Source organism: Peromyscus leucopus, chromosome 22 (assembly GCF_004664715.2).
Source record: "Peromyscus leucopus breed LL Stock chromosome 22, UCI_PerLeu_2.1, whole genome shotgun sequence".
Classification (NCBI taxonomy): domain Eukaryota; kingdom Metazoa; phylum Chordata; class Mammalia; order Rodentia; family Cricetidae; genus Peromyscus; species Peromyscus leucopus.
In genome coordinates this window covers 9903628-9923541 of record NC_051081.1, presented here as the reverse complement: position 1 = coordinate 9923541, position 19914 = coordinate 9903628, and the positions used below count along the sequence as shown (strand labels likewise).

The 19914-nt window shown below is 38.1% G+C and overlaps 1 protein-coding gene across 5 annotated transcripts in view; it reads left to right on the top strand.

The window, feature by feature from the left end:
* The first annotated feature begins 4890 nt into the window (after window positions 1-4890).
* The window catches only part of LOC114684978 (adhesion G protein-coupled receptor E4-like), a 67752-nt gene continuing 52728 nt past the window's right edge, over window positions 4891-19914 (top strand). For 4 of the 5 annotated variants that reach the window (XM_037197939.1, XM_037197938.1, XM_028859532.2 and 1 more), the window contains exon 1: window positions 4891-4992. The gene's annotated coding sequence lies outside the window, so the exon portion shown is untranslated. Of the gene's footprint in view, window positions 4993-14508; window positions 14557-19914 lie in introns of those variants that run through there. The other variant, XM_037197936.1, reaches the window with a different exon arrangement.

Below are 19914 nucleotides of genomic sequence, written 5' to 3'. Positions count from 1 at the left end.
AGCATCCCATATAGAAAGTGTAATGGTGCACATCCAGCCATCAAAATCCCTGTGGCTCATCTAATTAACATGCAAAATTAAAATTAAACACCTCATCCTAACACAAGGTTTCCCATTTTACCATTGTAAACCACCATTTGTCTTTAGGCCTCATCTGTCTCCTCTCTGTCCAGAGACTGTTCTTTGTACCTGCCTCAAACTGCTGGTACAAATACCTTCTCCCTTGTTCCATTCCCCTTCTTTCTCCTTCTCTATCTCCTGTCTTTGTCTATTATTTCTTGCCCTCTATCCTTTTGGAGCAAATAAATCTGTTTTGAGAACTTGGTCTTGGGAGTCCTGAGCTGATACTTTTTCTTTCATGGAGGAAAGGGAATCAGAAGTCCATGATCATCTAATGACACATGTTAACTTTAAAGTCACTTTGGAATACATGAAAAACTTCTTTAATAGTATAAAAAATGAAGGGCATTACAGAGCCTGTATTCATGATACGGAGATGTTAGGTGTAGGAGAAAAAATAACCAGACACTAAGCCTCAGAAACTAAGCACGTGCGCCATAAGGCATTTGCTTTAAACTATGACAATGGTACAGTATTATGGAAAATATTGCCTCACATTCTGTAAGCTGAGCATGAAATCACGTTTGTATGAAGCTTTTAAAAGTACTACATTGCCTTCAGTGTAAGCTACTATTGTAATAGGACAGGGACAATGGATTGTATTGGATTTTTTCATTTTCTTGCATTATAGACCTCCAGAAGCTGATTTAAGAAAATCCATCTATTCAACAGCCCACTGTGAGCTGTGGTGTTTTGCTGAGGAGCAATTCCTTTAAAAGTGAGCCTTGCAAATGAGGAAGTGGTGCTTGTGTGTTGTGCTTTGCAACCACATGATGGTAGGGGGTTGTCATTTCCTTCTCTTCTCGAAATGTGGTTTCCTCTTCTATAAAAGTTGATAAGAACATTTGAATTTCAGGGTAGAAGAGTGGAATTAGTTTATTTCTCTGCTGTGCTCTTTCCTTGTTTTAAAATTTATTTTTTAAAATTATTCCTTGACGATATAAAATTGTCAAATGTGTATGTAATGCAAGCATGATGACATTAATTCCCTTCTATTTACCCATCCACTATTCTCTCAGATTCTACCCACCTAACACAGCCTCTATTAAACTTCATGGCTTCTCTTTTAAAAATGACACACTGAATCTCGTAAGTACATGAGCATGGGATGATACACTGGAGAATGGGCAACATACCAGTGGTGATTCCCCCTACAAAAATTAGTTTCCCTCAGAGCATCTGTCAACTGCAAATACCTCCTCAGAAGGAAGCTATTATGAGCTCCTCCTGGCCCATGCTTTCATTTAAGCTACTCAAAATGCCATTTTCTAAGTATGACATGGCTATCATATTCACAAATTTTGCAGTGAAGCTGTGGTTACGTGCACAACATAGAATGCATTTTGGCATAATATAGGAAGAGATAGCTTGCCCTACTAGAAAAATTTAATGAGAAGTATTTAATGAAAACAATATGTATGCCTTTGGTTATGTGTAGGTGCAGAAAATTTGCCAAAGGATGGTGAAGAACTCTGGGTTTGGTTATGTGTGAGAGGGTAAACAGGTGTGGGTAGATGTTCCACTGTTGTTTTAATGGTGTTAATGAGGGAATAGTCATTGAAATATGGGAGGTGCATTAGTTATGCCACATCATAATATGTGAAGTCTCCACAAGGACAGAGTGGATTGGAAAATGAACACTTGTATATTTTTTCCTGAATTTCCCCTCTATATTGATGGACCTACCATTGGTTGAATAATGCTGTAAGGCAATGTGTCCAAGGAATCAATGATGCAAATTCCATAGGAAAAAACAATTCCCAATGCACAGAACAGTGGAAAGCAGATTTTGTTTCACAACAGCCTGAAAGGAGTCTTGATACCCTTGTTACATTTGGGGATATAACTATACCAGAGCAAATTGTTTCTACATTGAGTGTTAGTTCATTAGGATATGAAAATGGACTGGGATTTTATGACAGTGATATGAAGGTGACAACCTGAGCTGTTATATGTGGTCCTCCAAGCCAAACAGTGGCCATCATTATCAGATCAGCAATGCTTGCTTGCAAGTGTCCATCATGATCAAGTTTGTTGACTGTTGACATTCCCACATAGAAAGAATGGTGGGGAGGATCACTGAACCCTCACTGAGATTCTATCCGATCCCCCCAGTTATTTATATGCAGTCATGCCCAAATTGCTCATGGCCTTGGGGTCTATGGAGATGCTAGAGTATACAGGCTGGGAAAAATTAACTGATCAGCTCCATCCATGCAGCTATGGAGAAGCCAGCTTCCATGAAAGTAAAGATTTTACAGTGCAGTTACTCTGGATCCAACCACATCCCTACAGACAAAACTCATCTGTGCTCTCTAAGTACAAACTCATCAGATTCTCAAGTGAACTTTAGTGGAAACATACTTTAGTTTGTTGTTTGGACCTTCTGAGGGGTGAGTAGATTTTTTTCACAATAGGCTGCTTCTCTACCAGGTAAGATACTCTATAGATTGTGCAGAAAGGTCATCTATAGAATATTCTATCTGAATGCATCTTGACTTATTTGTTTCTTCATGAGCTATAATCTATGAACCTTGCAGCAACCTTGCATTTAAAAATTCCAAAAGATAGACATAATTGAATGGCCTTACTAGTTACCATAAAATACAGAAAAGCTGTCTGGAGTAGATGACTCTACATCATTGCCTCTGGGGTCATTGTTTTCCATGTGGACCAAAAATTTTTCAATCAGCTGTGTTCAGAAGGGAAAGTCAAATAGTAGCTGACAGCATATATGTCAAGAAGACATACCATGCCTGACAGCATATATGTTAGAATCAATTAGCCTAAGATATTTCTAAAATTTCCTGTCACTACTCACAATAGGCAACAAAGTTAGTTTCTGTATACTTTAATACATTAATGGCTAGTGCTAGTGTAGAAGAATCTATACAATGAGCTTTAATCAGTTGTGAAGAAGAAAAAAATCTTGACACTGGCAGGGAAATGGATGAACTATGATATCCTCACACTGTGTTACACAATACCATATATTTACTCTCAAGTGTGCAATCACTCTATCTATAACCTATCAATCTATCATCTATCTATATCTATCTATTTTTCTAGCCTTTATAATTTTTGTACAATCTTTCTACCCATATGGCATTAAAATAGAAGAGGGAATTTTTGAAAAAAGGAAGAGTATTAACAAGATATGAGTGTAAGTGAGAAGAGTAGAAAGAAGAGCATAAATATGAGAAAATACCTGCAGCACATATATGCAATTGCCATCATGAAACCCATCATTGTATACAATTAATGTATACAAAACTATAATATTTTCTTTAAATCATAATATTGCTTGTTGCCTAGATATTTGTTATGATGAGACCATCTTATCTAATCTGCATTACTCTCTTGTGTGTGTGTTTATAGGCAGATAGCAGTTCATCAAAATGATTATATATTTAACATGACTCCACTTACACCTTGGGTGGTTGGTAGCTTGGAAACAAGAATGAAGCATTTTTTCTAGAAAGCCTTGATTCTCTTCCCATGACTACCAACATGATAGTATTTTGTGCACCATGTTGACTGTTGTTTCCTTTGTGAAAGCCAACCACCTAACAAGTCTTCATGTCCATGTCTGAAAAAATACAACCAAAGACAGAAAATGTGTATTTACTTCTGCAGATATCTCTGGAATACAACATTGACCTTTAATCATACATAATCCTCAGAATTTTAGGAATTTCTCTTCATTTTGGGCATTTAATTGTTTTATTCAGAAGCTTTTATTTGAACAATGTTGACTATTACAGTAGTGAATGCTTCTATCTTTGGATTATTATGGGGAGTATTTGAGTACTGCTCATGGACAAACTTATAAAACTGTCTTGAGGCTATTGTTTGAATCTCTCATTACATTGGCTTTCTCATTTACTAAAATAAGTAGAAAACAAGAAATAAAAGAATTAATGTCAGGGAAAGTGAGGCTAATTTTTTATTACTGTTTGAGACTAGAGGTAAATTACAGGATGTGTGTTTTGATTCTTGAGAATAAGTGCTATTTTCTGGAACACAGTGGAATTTAACAAGAGTTTCCTAACATAAACAAAACATCAGGGAACCATGCTAAAGACCAATTAAGAATCTTCCTGGGAGAGTAGGTCAGCATAGTTGCATTGGCTGGGGCTGTCTTAATATTCAGGAATAAGGAGAAATACATGAGTATTTTCAAAAACTGGTAAGTTGTTCCACAGGGATTGCAGTGAGACAAAGAAATACTGATTCCTTACCATTCTACTATCTTTAAATTTTGTTGAAAAACATTGCATTACAATCACCAATACATATTAAGTACAGAAATCACTGGTTTCTGTGGTTGTATTCCCCCCTATATTCCTAAGTAATGGATTGGTTATGTTCACAGTAAGAATTAAGTGCGATTTGTAGTTGTAGTTCAGTTGTACATCACTCACTGAGCATGTATGACACATAGCAGTGAGTACTTAGCACTTCAAAGAAGTGGAGGTACATACAAAAATCAAGCATTCAACTAAAGATGCCTCTTCAAAGTTGGACTTGTAACTTCAGGAGTTGATACCATGCTGGCTGCAGAAAACAACTATTTGAAAAATTATTTTTTGCACTTATTATATTTATAAATATATATGTATATATTATTTATAAAAATTATATGCACTTGAATATGACCCACCCTAGGCACTGCATGACCTATTGTACACTGGTGAAAAGAGAACTAATTAGAATACATTAAGCAATCTCCCCAGCAAAAAGTCCAGCTTTCTCATCTGACCACAAGATTCCTTGAGAAAGAGGAGAACAAGATAAGTGATGCACTTCCTCTTTCGATAGTACTGAGAATGTTTCAGGCTGGGTGAGAAGCAAAGATTCATCATCTCTGGGGTAAGTAGTTTCTAGATTAACAGCTAGTCTTAAAGTTTCACTTGTGATTTGGGGCAGGAAAAACTGTTTTAAGTGGAAACTTCTGCAAGGAGACCCTCCTAGCCATCCACTTTATCTCTTGAAGGGTGCTGTGTGGGCATTAGTCCTTCCCATGTTCATTTTGAACATTGCCTGGGCAAGGAATTTGTATCTTTCTGTGGTATAATAGACCAACAGAGTTGATTAGTACACTTACTGTGTGTGACTAATGGTGTGTGAAGAAGCTTAAAGTGAGCCATATAATAAATCTTTTTCTTTTCTTTTTGAAATTATAATTACATCATGTATCCCTTCACTTTCCTGTCTCCATTCTTTATGGTATGCCCTTCCTTGCTCTATTTTTAATTCATGGATTCTCTATTAATTGTTGTTAAATGCATATATAGAGCTGTGTAATATATATATATATATATATATAGTTGTGATATATATATATATATATATATATATATATATATACATATATATATGCATATACATTCCTAAATGCAACCTTATCAGCCTCTGTAATGTTACTGGGATGCATGTTTTCAGGCCTGATCGTTTGATATTAGGTAATCAACTGGTGTGCTTTTCCTTAGAAAAGCAGTTTCTCCTGCTCTCAGCATTCCTTAGATACCACTTGTACTTTGTATGTGGTTGAGGCCTCATGGTCTTTCATCCAGAATTTAGCATATTTATTGTCCTTATTCAGCTTATATTTAGACAGTCATGTTGGTGAGACTTTAATGGGTGTAGCTTCTGGCATTACTAGGAGACCCAGTCTCACAGCACATTGACTGACCCTCTGGATCTTACAGTCTTTCTTCCTCCTCTTCCTCAATGATCTTCTTGCCTTAGACATGGGTGTGTTTTTGAGATGTACCCATTGGGACTAGGCTCCCCAGCTATGCATTTTGATTGGTTGTGGTTTTCTTTAGTGGTCTTCATCTATTGCAGAAGACACTCCTTTGATGAAGGGTAAGAACTATGCTTATCTGTGGGTATAAGGAAAAATATTTGTAATATGTTGAGCGATATTTGTTTAGCAAAATGGTGATTATAGGTCTCATCCAAGATCCGTGACTTAACTAGCCCTAGGTAGTTGGCTAAGCTTCTAGTACCAGGCATGATTTCCCTTCTGTTGAGTGGGTCTTAAGTCTAATTAGAGAGCTGGCGGAGGTAATTCCAAAGTATTGTCACTACTACATCCTGTTATCATGTGAGGCTGATAGCTGTTGTGGTTCATGGGTGTCATAGCTGTGTATGACTGTGGTTGCCTTCCTCTTTTGGAAGCTTGCATAGTGCCTTCTGGTACCATGACAGCTATACTTCAGGAAGGTGGCATTAAGATCAGTTCCCAGGATTTTCTGGGTCCTTTCTGTGCATTACATAGTGCCTCATCAGCAGGAACTTCTCTTCCACCTCTGGGGAATAATCAAGGAAACAGCAATAGTCTGAAGGTTTTGTTGGACAGTCCTGATCAAATATTCAAAAAAGATAGCTTCTCATGACTGGTGTTTGTGGTGATTCCCCTGCAGACTTTACAGCAGGCAGAGAAAAAAAACAATCCATGAGGAGACAGCCCTGCTCAGCCCGATTTTATTGTAACTGGTGCTGGACCAAGACTTCCAGAGTCTGGCTCAGATAATTTTACTTTATCATATTTAAGCACAGCACAATTTTGAAAATAGTATTCAGATAACAATTAAGTTATTCCCAAGTGCCCCACAATTTAAGGCATGTTTACATTAAAATTCCTTACAAAGTACATCTGGCTACTTTCACAAGAATGGGTACTGTTGACTCAGAGATAGTGCCCAAGATTTAGGGTTTAGGGAGTTTGAGGTAAACATAATACCTGTGGGTGTTAGGATTGGCCTGGCCCTAAGGTAACATAGAAGTCATTTAGGCTGTTATAAAGCACAAGTGACCTCACTCATAAGAGCAGATTTTATGTTCTAAAAGCAATGATCAAGATTTAGGGAAAAGATCTTGGATAAATAAAAACGAATTCTGGGTGTTGAGGGAGAGCCTGTCTCATCAGCCAAAGAAGTATCATCAGGTTGTGGAAGGATAGCATTCCTAATGTTCCAGGAAGAGCAGCTTTCCACCTCATTCTTTTGAAGATGTAAGCTGTGTGTTTAACTGTCCTGTCTTCTCTAGTGTTTATGTGTGTGCACAAGGCTTTTTGCTTTCTACAGGTATTGGGGGTATTCTGGGTTTTCTTTGCTCTTGGATCATTATCATCACAGATGGAAAATTTACTTTTAAACTATATATACAATTGTACACACACATTTAGTGAGGATTTTTAGGTAAAAATTTAACAGTATGATTTCTTATGACTTTTTAGACAGCTCTACTGTTATTTTACATTTTTCCCTCCATCTGTATTGATAAACATTGACCTTCCAACCCCCTATTTTTCCACCTTTCTAGTAAGGTGATTTATGCCCTGCTATTCCCTTCAATACCACTCTCCAGCAATGTTTTTTTTTTTTATTTTTTTAATTTCCTGATTTCTGCAGTTACTCCAAGGTGTGTAGTCTGAAGATTTGAAGCTAGGAGTCTTCCATTACAGTTAACATGTGAGGTTTCTCTTTTTGGTTGTGGGTTATTTCACTCACTATGATCTTTTCTAATTCCATCCACTTACATACAAACTCCATCATTTCATTTTTCTTTATAACCGAATAGTATTCCATAGTACATATTACCACATTTTCACAATCCACTTGTTAGTTGAAAGACATTTAGCTTATTTCTATTTCCTAGCTACTGTGAATAGAGAAGTAATGAACAGAGCTGAGAAAGAATCTAGATAGTTGGATGCCAAGTCCTTTGGGCAAATGCCAAAAAGTCGTATAGGTGGTCTGTATGGTAGATTTATTTTTAGTCTTTTGACAGTTCTTGGTACTGATTTCCATAATGTTTGCATCAGCTTTGAAACTGCATTGGCTGATTTTCTATGTCAACTTGGTATAAGCTAGAATCATCAGAGAGGAAGGAGCCTCAGTTGAGGAAATGCTTCCATGAGATCCAGCTACAAGGCTATAAGTCCATTGTGGGTGGTGCCATACCTGGGCTTGAGGTCTTGGGTTCCATAATAAGGCAGGCTGGACAAGTCAGGGAAAGCAAACCAGTAAGCAGCTCCCCTCCACAACCTCTATATCAGCTCTTGCCTCTGGGATCCTGCCCTGTTTGGGTTCCTGTTCTGACTTTCACCAGTGATGAACATCAATGCGGAAGTGTAAGCCAAATAAGACCTTTCCTTCCTAACTTGCATTATGGTCATGGTGCTTTTTCACAGCAATAGATACCCTAGGACAGATTCCCACCAACAGTAAATGAGGGTTTCATTTTCCCCAGGTCCCCTTCAGCATATTGTGTCTGTTGCTTTGTTGATCTTTGGAATTCTGACTGGAGTAAGTAATCTCACAGTTGCTTAGATTTGCATTTTCTCAATTGCTAAGGACAATGAATATTTTTAAAATTTATTTCCTAGCCATTTCTCCACTGCTATTGAGAAATCCTGTTCAGGTCCCAGGCCCAGTTTTTTTCCACTTCTTTTTCTTTTTTTTATTATTAAAAATTTTTCTATTCATTTTACATACCAACCACAGATTCCCCTGTCCTCCCTCCTCCTGCCCCCACTTCCCTTCCCAACTTACCCACCCCATTCCCACCTCCTCCAAGGCAAGGCCACCTATGGGGAGTCAGAAGAGTCTGGTACATTCAGTTGAGGCAGGTCCAAGCCCCTCCCCTGTAGTGGGTAGCCATTCCAGCTTTGACCTGGGAGTTCCAACTCCCATTAAGGCTTTGGTAATGGTCACGCCTACAAGGCATGGCTGAGAGAGGACGCTAAAGACCCAAGTTCTGGATAAAGGGGCTCTCTTGGTGCCTGGACCCTGGACACTGGAAGTAGACCGAGGAGAGTTCTACAGAGAACACTGCTGGACTGCGACACACCTTTCCCAGACCCTGCAACCCACAGATCCCTTCACTTGTAAGTTACTCCACTAAATAAACTTTCCTTTTAACTACATGGAGTGGCCTTAATAATTTCACCAATACTCCCCCTACACCAAGGCTGTGTAAGGTGTCCCACCATAGGCACTGGGCTCCAAAAAGTGCACTCCTGCACCAGGGATGGATCTTGATCCCACTAACAGGGTACCCCTTAAGCAGGTCAAGTTATACAACTGTCTCACTTATGCAGAGGGCCTAATCCAGTTCCATGGAGGCTCCAAAGCTATTAGTCCACAGTTCATGAGTTTCCATTAGCTTGGTTTGGTTGTCTCTGTACATTTCACCATCATGATCTTGATGCCCTTTGCTCATAGAATCTCTCTTCTCTCTCTTCTACTGGACTCCTGGAGCTCGGAATGGTGCTTGTTTGTGGATCTCTGCATCTGCTTCCATCAGTTACTGGATGAAAGCTATATGATGACAGTTAGGATATTCACCAATCTGATTACTGGAGTAGGCCAGCTCAGAAACCTCCCTACTAATGCTAGTATTCTAAGGTGGGGTCATCCTTGTGGATTCCTGGGAACTTCCCTAGCACCAAGTTACTCCCTATCCCCATGATGTCTTCCTGTATGATGGTATCTTTTTCCTTGCTCTCCCACTCTGTCCTTGTTCCAGCTCCACCATCCTGTTCCTTTATGTTCTCATTCCTGATCCCCTACGCTCCATTGCCTCCTCATCACCAATTTACTCATGGAGATTTCATCTATTTCCCCTTTCCAGAGCAATCCATGTGTCGCTCTTAGGGTTCTCCTTTTTAGGTAGCTTCTCTGTAGCTGTGGGTTGTAGTTTGATTATCCTTTGCTTTACATCTAGTATCCACTTATGAGTGAGTACATATCATATTTGTCCTTCTGAGTCTGGGTTACCTCACTCAGAATGATAGTTTCTAGTTCCATCCATTTGCCTACAAATTTCATGATGTAATTGTTTTTTTACTGCTGAGTAGTACTCCATTGTCTATATGGGCCACATTTTCTTTATCCATTCTTTGGTTGAGGGGCACCTAGGTTGTTTCCAGGTTCTGATTATTACAAATAATGCCAGAATGAACATAATTGAGCAAATGTCCTTGTGGTATGATTGAGCATTACTTGGGTATATGCCCAAAAGTGGTATCATTGGGTCTTGAGGTAAGTTTTGTTATACCTATTTAAAATGAAATGGGAATTTTTTTTATTGAAGTTGAATTGAATCTATAAATACCTTCTGTAAAATCGTCATTTTTATGGCATTAATTCTATAAATATATGAGCAGTTTCTAGTGTCTTTCTAATCTCCTGTTTTTCAATGGTTTAAAGTTTTTTTGTAGAGGTCCTTCACTTTTGGTTAAGTTTGTTTCTAGATATTTTATTCTTTTTGAGGCTATAGTGACTATGAGTGTGCCCATGATCTCCTTCTCTATATGTTTGTTGGTGGTGTATAGAAAAGATATTGATATGTGCAAGTTGATTATCTATCCTACCACCTTGTCAAATTTGTTTATTTTTTCTAGAAGTTTTCTGGTGGAATTTTTGGCATCTCTAATGTATAATATTATCTCATCTGCAAAGAGGCATGGCTTATTCTCTTTCTCAATTTATATCCTTTTAATTTCCTTCTCTTGCCTTCATGCACCAGCTAGTACTTCAAGCACAATATTGAAAAGGAAAGGGATGGTTACTGCTGTCTCATTCTTGACTTCAGTTTGATTGTTTCAAGCTTTTCTGCATTTAGAATGATGTTAGCTGTTGATTTCTCATATGTAGCTTTTAATATATTGAGGTATGTTCCCTCTAGTCCTATAGTCTCTAGGACTTTTATCATGAAAGCATATTGAACTTTGTCAAATGCTTTTTTTTTTCTGAATCTTTTGAGAGAATTATGTGACCTTTGTCTTTAATTTCATTTGTGTGGTTTATTACATTTATTGACTTGTGAGTTTACTGATCCCTGCATATCAGGGATAAAGTCAACTTTGTCATGGTGGATATTCTTCCATTTGCAAGCATTTTAATGAGCACTTTGACTCTATATTCACTAGTGATATTGATCTGTAGGGTTTTTTTTTTTTTGTATCTTTACCTGGTCAGTATTAGCATTAGGGTGAAACTAGCTCCCTGTATTGAGTTTTGGGGTAACCTTATGTTTCCTTTTTCTCTGTCTCTCTTCTTATTCTCTTCCTCTTCCTCCTCCCTCTTCTCCTTCTTTATCTTCTAGTGTTAGGAATGCCTGCCTGTAGCTCTTTTTTGAACCTGTGATAGAATTATGCTGTTAACCCATCTTTCTACGGATTTTATTTTTTATTATTACTCTTTCAATTTCCTCATTTGTCATTGTTATGTTTATTTTTTTTCACTTCTGGCTTCAATTTTGGTGGGTTGGTTAAGTACGAAATGCACTCATTTCTCTTGTGTTCTCCAATTTAATGGAAGACAGTACTTTAAAGTATTACCTTATAACATTCTGAATTTCACTGGTGTCTGTTATAATGTTTCCCTGCTTATTTATGATTCTGTTGATTTGGGTCCTTTCCATTTTTCTTTTGGTTAATTATGCCTAAGGTCTTACAATCTTATTTATCTTCCAGAAGAACCAACTCTTAAATGCTTTGATTCTTTTATGTTTCTGCTTCATTGATTTCTACTCTGGACTTTGACTTGTTTTTTTCTTGCTTTTACAGTATTTGAGTTACAACATTAAGTCATTTATTTGACATCTTTCTGATTTTTTTATTGTTTTTTTGAGACAGGATTTTTCTTTTCTTACTTTCTTTCCTTCCATCCTTCCTTCCTCCCTCCCTCCCTCCCTCCCTTCCTTCCTTCTTTCTTTCTTTTTCTTTCTTCTTTTTTTGACACAGGGTTCTCTGTGTAGTTTTGGTGCCTGCCCTGGATCTCACTCTGTAGACCAGGCTGGCCTCAAACTCACACAGATCCGCCTGCCTCTGCCTCTCAAGTGCTGGGATCAAAGACATGTGCCACCACTGCCTGGCTAGGATTTCTCCGTATAACAGCTCTGGCTGTTCTGGAACTCAATTTGCAGACCAATCTGGCCTAGAACTCACAGATATCCACCTGCCTCTGCCTTCTAAGTGTTGAGATTAAAAGTGCCACCACCATGTACCTCTTTCTGATTTTGTAATGTAAGCCCTGAGAGCTATAAATGTACCTTGTAGGACACAATCCATTATCCTAGAGGCTTTATTACACTGTGTTTTCATTTTCCTTTAATTACATGAAATTATTATTTCTTTCTTGATTTTTTCTTTGACCCATTTATCATTCAGTAACTAGTTGTTTAATCTCCTGGAGTTTGCACATTTATAAGAGATTTATTTGCTTTCAATTTTAAGATTTATTGATTTCTGGTTTAATAAATTAAATGAAATTATTTCAATCTTTTTGACTCTGTAAAGATTTTTTTGAACTCCAGTGTATGGTCTATTTTAGAGAAGCTTCTATGGGCTGTTGAGTGGAAGATGGATCCTTTGGTGCTTTAGAGATAGCTGTTATATTTACTTGATATTTTATATCAATTAATTCTCACGTTTTTCTGTTTACTTTTTGTTCAGATGACCTATCTGTTAAAGTAAGTGCAGTATTAAAATAGCTTACTATCAGTGGCTTGGTATTAGCATGCATCTTTATAAATTCAGTGATTTGTCAAGAAATTGGGTACCTTTGAGTTCGGTAAATATATGTTTAAGATAGTAATATCTTTTTGGTTAACTGTTTTCTTCATCAAAAGGAAGTGTCCCTCTTTATCTCTCCTAATCAGTTTGAGTTTAAAGTCTATTTTATCATATAGTAGGGCCTGCTTGTTTACTGGTTCCATTTCGTTGGAGTTCTTTTGTCCATCTCTTTGTACTAAGTCAGTACCTATCTTTAACTCTAAGATGTGTTTACTGTAGACAACAGAAAGATGAATTTTTTTTTTAGTGACCCTTTCAGTAACCTTGTGTCTTTTTATTGAAGAATTGTGGGCACTGATATTTAAAGACACTGTTGGAATGTATAAGTTAGTTGTGGTCATTGTATTGTTAATTTTTGGTGTTACTGTTTGTGTTCTTAGAGGTAGTTTGTATTCTATTAATATGACTTTGTATTTATTTCCACAGTCCCTCTGCTATGGTAAATCTTCTCTCCAAATAATGTTTCCTGTATTTTCTTTACATTTGCTTGGTTTGATGTAAATCTTTTAGGCTGTTTAAATTATGGAAGAATTTTCTTTTTCTTTCAATTATGCTACATAAATTTGCTGGGTATATTGTTCTAGATGGCCATCATAATCTTTAAAATGATTACTAGATATATTCTTAATTAAATTCTTATTAAATTTATTCTTGTCTCATACTGTAATCCTGACTCCCCTCTCTCTCCTCCTCCTTGTCACCCCTCTCCTCTTCTCTCTCCCGGATTCACCACTCCTCCATTTACCTTCAGAGAGCAGACCTCCCAGTAATATCAATTGAACATGCCATAATAAGATGCTAAAAGACTAGGCATAAACCCTCCTATCACTAGATGAGGCAACCCTGTGGGAGGAAAAAGTCCCATGAGCAGGTAAAATCAAAAAGTTAATGAAATGATTCCTAACTATATTCTGTTATACTCATAGGATTGGTGCCTAGCACAATTGTCATCAGAGAGGCTTCCTCCAGCATACGATGGGAGCAAATACAGAGTCTCACAACCAAACACTAGGCAGAGCTCAATTAACCTGCAGAAGAGGAGAAGGAAGGATGTGTAGGAGCCAAAGGGGTTGAGGACACAAGGAGAACATGTCCCACAGAATCAACTAAGCAGGGCTCATAGGATCTCACAGAGACTTAAGCAGCAACCAAAGAGTCTGCATGAATCTGTGCTAGGCTCTCTGCAAACATGCTATGGTTGTTTATCTTGGGTTTTTTGTTGGGCTCTTAACAATAGGAGTAGGGTGACTGATTGTTTGGTCATCATAGCCTTTTTTTAATTAAGAATTTTTTAATTCATTTTACATACCAACCACAGATCTTCCCCGTTTCCCTCCTCTCACCCCCATCTTTCCCCTCCAACTCACCCTCTATTCCCTCCTCTGAAAAGGCAAGGCCTCCCATGGGGAGTCAGCAGAGCCTGGTACATTCAGTTGAGGCAGGTCCAATCCCCTCGCCCTACATCAAGGCTGTGCAAAGTGCCCCACCATAGGTAATGGGCTCCAAAAACCCAGCTCATGCACCAGGGATGGATCCTGATTCTACAACCAGGAGGCCCCTTAATCAGGTCAAGCTACACAACTGTCTTGCTTATGCTGAGGGCCTAGTATAGTCCCATAGAAGCTCCACAGCTGTTGGAGTTCCCACTAGCTTGGTTTGGTTGTCTCTGTAGGTTTCTCCATCAAAATTGTTATGCCCCTTGCTCATAGAATCCTTCTTCTCTCTCTTCTATTGGACTCCTGGAGCTCAGCCTGGTGCTTGGCTGTGGATCTCTACATCTGCTTCCATCAATTACTGGATAAAGACTCTATGATGACAGGGTATTCACCAATCTGATTACTGGGGTAAGTCAGTTCAGGGATCCTCTCCACTATTGCTAGTAGTCTATGGTGGGTCATCGTGGATTCTTGGGAACTTTCCTAGCACCCAGTTTCTCCCTATCCCTATGATGTCTCCTTCTATGATGGTATCTCTTTCCTTGTTTTCCCATTCTGTCCCTGTTCCAGCTCGACCATCCTGTTCCCTTATGTTCTCATCTCCCATCTCCTACCCTCCTTTGCCCACCACTCATTCCCAATTTACTCATGGAGATTTTATCTATTTCCCCTTCCCAAGGTGATCCATGTGTCCCTCTTAGGGTTCTCCTTGTTAGCTAGCTTCTCTGGAGTTGTGAATTGTAGTCTGGTTATTTTTTGTTTTGCATCTAATATCACTTATGAGTGAGTACATACCATGTATATCCTTAAGTCTGGGTTACTTCACTCAGGATTATAGTTTCTAGCTCCATCCATTTGCCTATAAATTTCATGATGTCATTATTTTGTGTTGCTGAATAGTACTCCATTGTATATATGTACCAAACAGTACAATGGAAAAAAAAAGAAATCAACTTCAACAAATGGTGCTGGCATAACTGGATGTCAACATGTAGAAGATTGCAAACAGATTCATATCTATCACCATGCACAAAACTCAAATCCAAGTGGATCAAAGACCTCAACATAAATCCAGTTGTGCTGAACCTGATAGAAGAAAAGTAGAAAGTAGACTCAAACATGTTGGAACAGGAGACCACTTCCTAAATATAACACCAGTGGCACAGACAATGAGAGCAACAATTAGTAAATGAGGCCTCCTAAAACTGAGAAGCTTCTGTAAGGCAAAGAACATGGTAAATAAGGCAAAAAGACAACCTACAGAAAGGAAAAGATCTTCACCAACCCCACATCTGACAGAGGACTGATCTCCAAAATATATAAAGAATTCAAGAAATTAGACACCAAAATACCTAACAGTCCAATTAAAAAATGGGCTACATCATAGTCTTTTAGGACTTGTAGTGCATTGCTCTGGTCTCTTCTGCTTTCAAAGTTTCCATTGAGAAATTCACTGTTATTCTGATGGGATTTTCTTGATATATGCCTCGCATTTTTTTCTCTTGTAGCTTTCAATGCATGCTCTTGTTATGTAGACTTAATGTTTTAACTATGATATGCCGTGGGGATTTTCTTTTCTTTTCTTGTCTATTTTTTGTTCTGTGTGCTTCTGGTATCTGTATAGGTGGGCCATTTTGGAGTTTGAGGATCTTTTCTTCTAAGATCTAGTTGAAAAGCTGGTCTATGCCATTGACTTGGAATTCTTTTGCATTTATGTCTTACTTTTTCCATGGCATCTCATATTTTCTATATGTTGCTTTACTGTGATTTTTAAATTTTTTTTCATATTTTTTGTTTATTTGGTCTAGATCTTTATGTTTGAGTTCTTACATTTTTTTTCTCTGCTTGCTTTTACTTGTGAGGCTTTTCTTTGAATTTTCTAGTTGAGTTATCATATTTTTCAGTTCCATCTTCCTTTCACCTGGAGTCTTTTTCAATGTTTTTATATGTTTATTGAATTCTATTCTTTTTTTTTTTGAGATAGTGTTTTTCTGTGTACTTTTGGTGCCTGTACTGGATCTTGCTCTATAGCCCAGGCTGGCCTCGAACTCACAGAGATCTATCTGCCTGGCTCTGCCTCCTGAGTGCTGGGATTAAAGGTGTGGGCTGCTACCACCCGAAGAATCCTATTCTTAAGTCTTGATTGTCTTTGTCATTTACATTAGCATTATCTTTGGCGGCACTCATATTGTTTATCCTTAAGTTCTTTTTCCTCTATTTTATTGAACTGTTTTTATATATATATCTCCTTTAAACTCCTTGAATTATTTGATGAAGTTTATGGTTGTTCTTTTAAATTCTGAGTCCTGGAGTTCATCTTGGTAATTTTCTCATTGGTAAACAATTCTACAGGATTGATAGGTTTTGGAAAGAAACATTTGGCTTATCTCTTCTATTTTTAGAATTTTTGTAATGATATCTGAACATATGAACTTTCTTTTTTTTTCTGTTCTACATCATTAGAGCAGGTTGGGAAAGAACAGAGGATGTGTGGGAAGGTTAGGCCTATAGGGTTGAAAATAGCTAGGCTGGAATAAAGTCAGGTGGACATGGGGGACTTGAGTAGTGTATAGGTGCCTTTGGGTCCAAGCCTGTAGTGTAGTGGTACATTGAATGGACGGGAAGGCTGAATGTAGCAGGAAAGGAGACTGTGTGTTAAGAAATAGGTAGTGGGGATCCTGATTGAAGTATAGATACAGGTTGTGGTGCAGGTAAGGTAGATCAGATCAGGCAAGGGCACTGGATGTAGGACCCAGGCTAGGTCCAGTGGCTTTTGGGGTGTGTCATGGATAGGGAGTGTCAGCAAGGCTCACTGGGATAGATCATGCATAAGGATGTGGGAGATCTAACTTTGTGAAAAGGTTGTTTGTGTGCGGCACATAAGGGAGCTGTGGGTGGTAGCAGGCAGAGTAGGTCCTGTCAGAAGACAAGAGATTGGTTTTGGTGCTGGTAGGGTGGCCAGACTAGGCAAGGGCACTGAATATAAGACCCAGCCTAGATATAGCAGGTTGTGGTATAGATGTGAATGTGGAGTCAGCTGGACTCATGGGGCTAGATGTCAGAGAAGGAAGTTATGGGAGACTCTCTGGCTGGGTACAGTGTTGGACACAGAGCAAACGAGACATGCAGCTTCTGGCTAGTAGCTGATTAATCTTTAAGATGGTTAACATAATATTATGAAGAAAATGCATCTCATGACGAATATTGCTTAAAATGAGGATATAAGGAAAACAGGGTAACGAACAAGGGAGTTGACTGAGGTCCTATGATGAACTAACAAGATTTTCATGCCTCTCTCTCTTATTTAAATACACCAACACAACATAATATATTAACAGTGGAAGCAAGAATACATTTGCTCATGGTTGAAGCGAACATATCTAAGGAGACCATATATCAATCAGTTGGTTCTGACCTGCTTGTCCTGAGGCCAACTTAATGTAGCCACCACTATTGAAACAATCAGAAATAAAAGGACTATAATCATAAGCTATCTGGTCACAGGTGGTTTTAGAGCTGTTGTCTAACTATCTGTGCTCTTCTTTAATGGTGTAGAACAAATCATTTTTCCTAAACTTATAAAATGTAAGATGACACATTCAATGAGCTCCATTGTTCAGCTCTCTTTTTATCTTTCTGTTCCTCTGTCCCTGCCCATCTCTTCCATGTAAAAATAAATTTTCACAGTAGATTTTGGCTCAGAATCATTTCAAATCAATATCATTGAAGGTCTCAGCTTTACTTAATGTATTTTTTCATGTCCTCAATTAAATTATTTCCAAGTGTGGGTCATGACATCACAATCCATCTTTTGATGAAGATTTTTCTCATTGAGAAGATTCTTTACTCTGAGTCTCTATAGGATATTTTATAGAAGATTTTTTGAAAGTGAAGGTAAACATAAATGTCAAAGGGACAGAATTTCTGAGAAAGGGGGAGACATACAGGATATGAGGACTTACAGACCGTTCAGCAAGAATCAGAATTTGATTGTCAGTTAGACAGTTTTTTTTAATTCAGAAAATGAAAGATGGAAAGGATCAATTACATATGAGTGTGTTATTCCCACCAATTTCCACTGCTTCCCATTAATTTTCTTAGTTATGTTATGGCTATATTTCTAAGACACACTGCAGTATTATTACTGGCTTAGTGGTTGTTCTTGAGTTTTGGACTTGAGACTTGTTCAAGACTGAACATTATATTTTCTGAGTACCATGACATTAACCTGAGAGACATCATCTATTTAAACTAAATTTATTCACCTAAGAAGTGATAAAATGGTTGTAAGTTTAACAACAAGTTGATATGAGCTTTTAATCTCCAGATAACTAAAAGTTACTTAACCAGGGTCTTGGTAGACCTTTGAAGTTCTATGTATGATTTTAGGAGCAATAATGTAAATTATAACAGAAATATCACTAGCGATTACATTCATATGCAATATTCTGATACATAATACATCGCTTTTTACTAAGAGCGATTACATGGGTATGCCTTCTCAGTCCGCTACTTTCTGAGTAGTGGTCTGATATTTACTCTATTGCAATGTCAGTGAGTAAGAGATAAGTCTTTACCATGAGAGCCATGGTTACAATGGAAATAAGGATAAGTATATAAGAGATCCAATGATTGTTAGCAACATAAGTACCACCATTATCATCATAACTATTACTATCATATCAGCATATCACAATTACCATCATTTGTGAATGTTACAATTCTGGAGAGAAAGGTATCAGAATACACAATACCTGTAGGTGTTACAGCTCCAAATGGAAAGTTACCCTGGCCATCAGAAGCCAAGTGACACATTCAACTTAGAAGGGAAGATACCTTGACTGTCAGAAGCCAAGCAATACCTACTGTTCCAGTGGGGGATGGTTTCCCTGCAGGAAGGTAGCAGTTCTGCTCATCTCCCAGTGAGCTGTTACAGCTCTGCTAATGGAGTTTCTCCAGAGAAACGTAGCAGTGCTGCTCCTGCTCTGAAAAAAGTTGTTACTTCTCTGCCCTGCTCCACCATGATGAAAGAAGGTCACCACCCAAACCTCATTTAAGAGATTCATTGTGAAGGAGGAACTCAGGAGAGTGGCTGCCTCTGCCAGGGTAGAAAAAGGCAGCTCCTTACTGAAGAGTCACAGGGCTTATATGAGGTTTCTTAGGGACAGAATTTTTCTGAGGTGACGATTTTCAGGGTGGGAATTTGTCAGATTTCAATCCCTGTGCTTGGATAAGCTCAGAGAATGGCTGCATTTCATTCTCAGGGATTGGTTTGTTTTATGCTCAGGTATTGATTGTTTTCATGCTGAGTTGGTTAGGGGTAGAGTGTATTTTTTTTGGCTCTAATTTTAGGGCCATGTGTGTTTCATTAATTGCCCCTTTTTAATCTTTTGATTCTGGTTTCAGGGCCAGTGAATTGGCTCTGGGTTCAGTGTCAGGGTGTGTTTCTTTGGCTGGCCCTTTTACCCTAGATCTTAAACATGACCATCTTCACCATTATTGCCACAAATGCTGTAATCATCAGTAACATTGGTAACATTCCCACTGATACCACCATCATCATTATTATCACCACACTCATCATTATACATTATTGTCACACCCTTCATCATTACCACCATAGAATTATTACCATCACTGTCACTGTAGTCATTTTTATCATCTTATCATTACCCAACACTTTCACATACATGGTCATTTCCACTATCGGCTTCATCACATTAACTATTCTTTCCCTTCTGACCAAAACCAACCACCACCACAGCC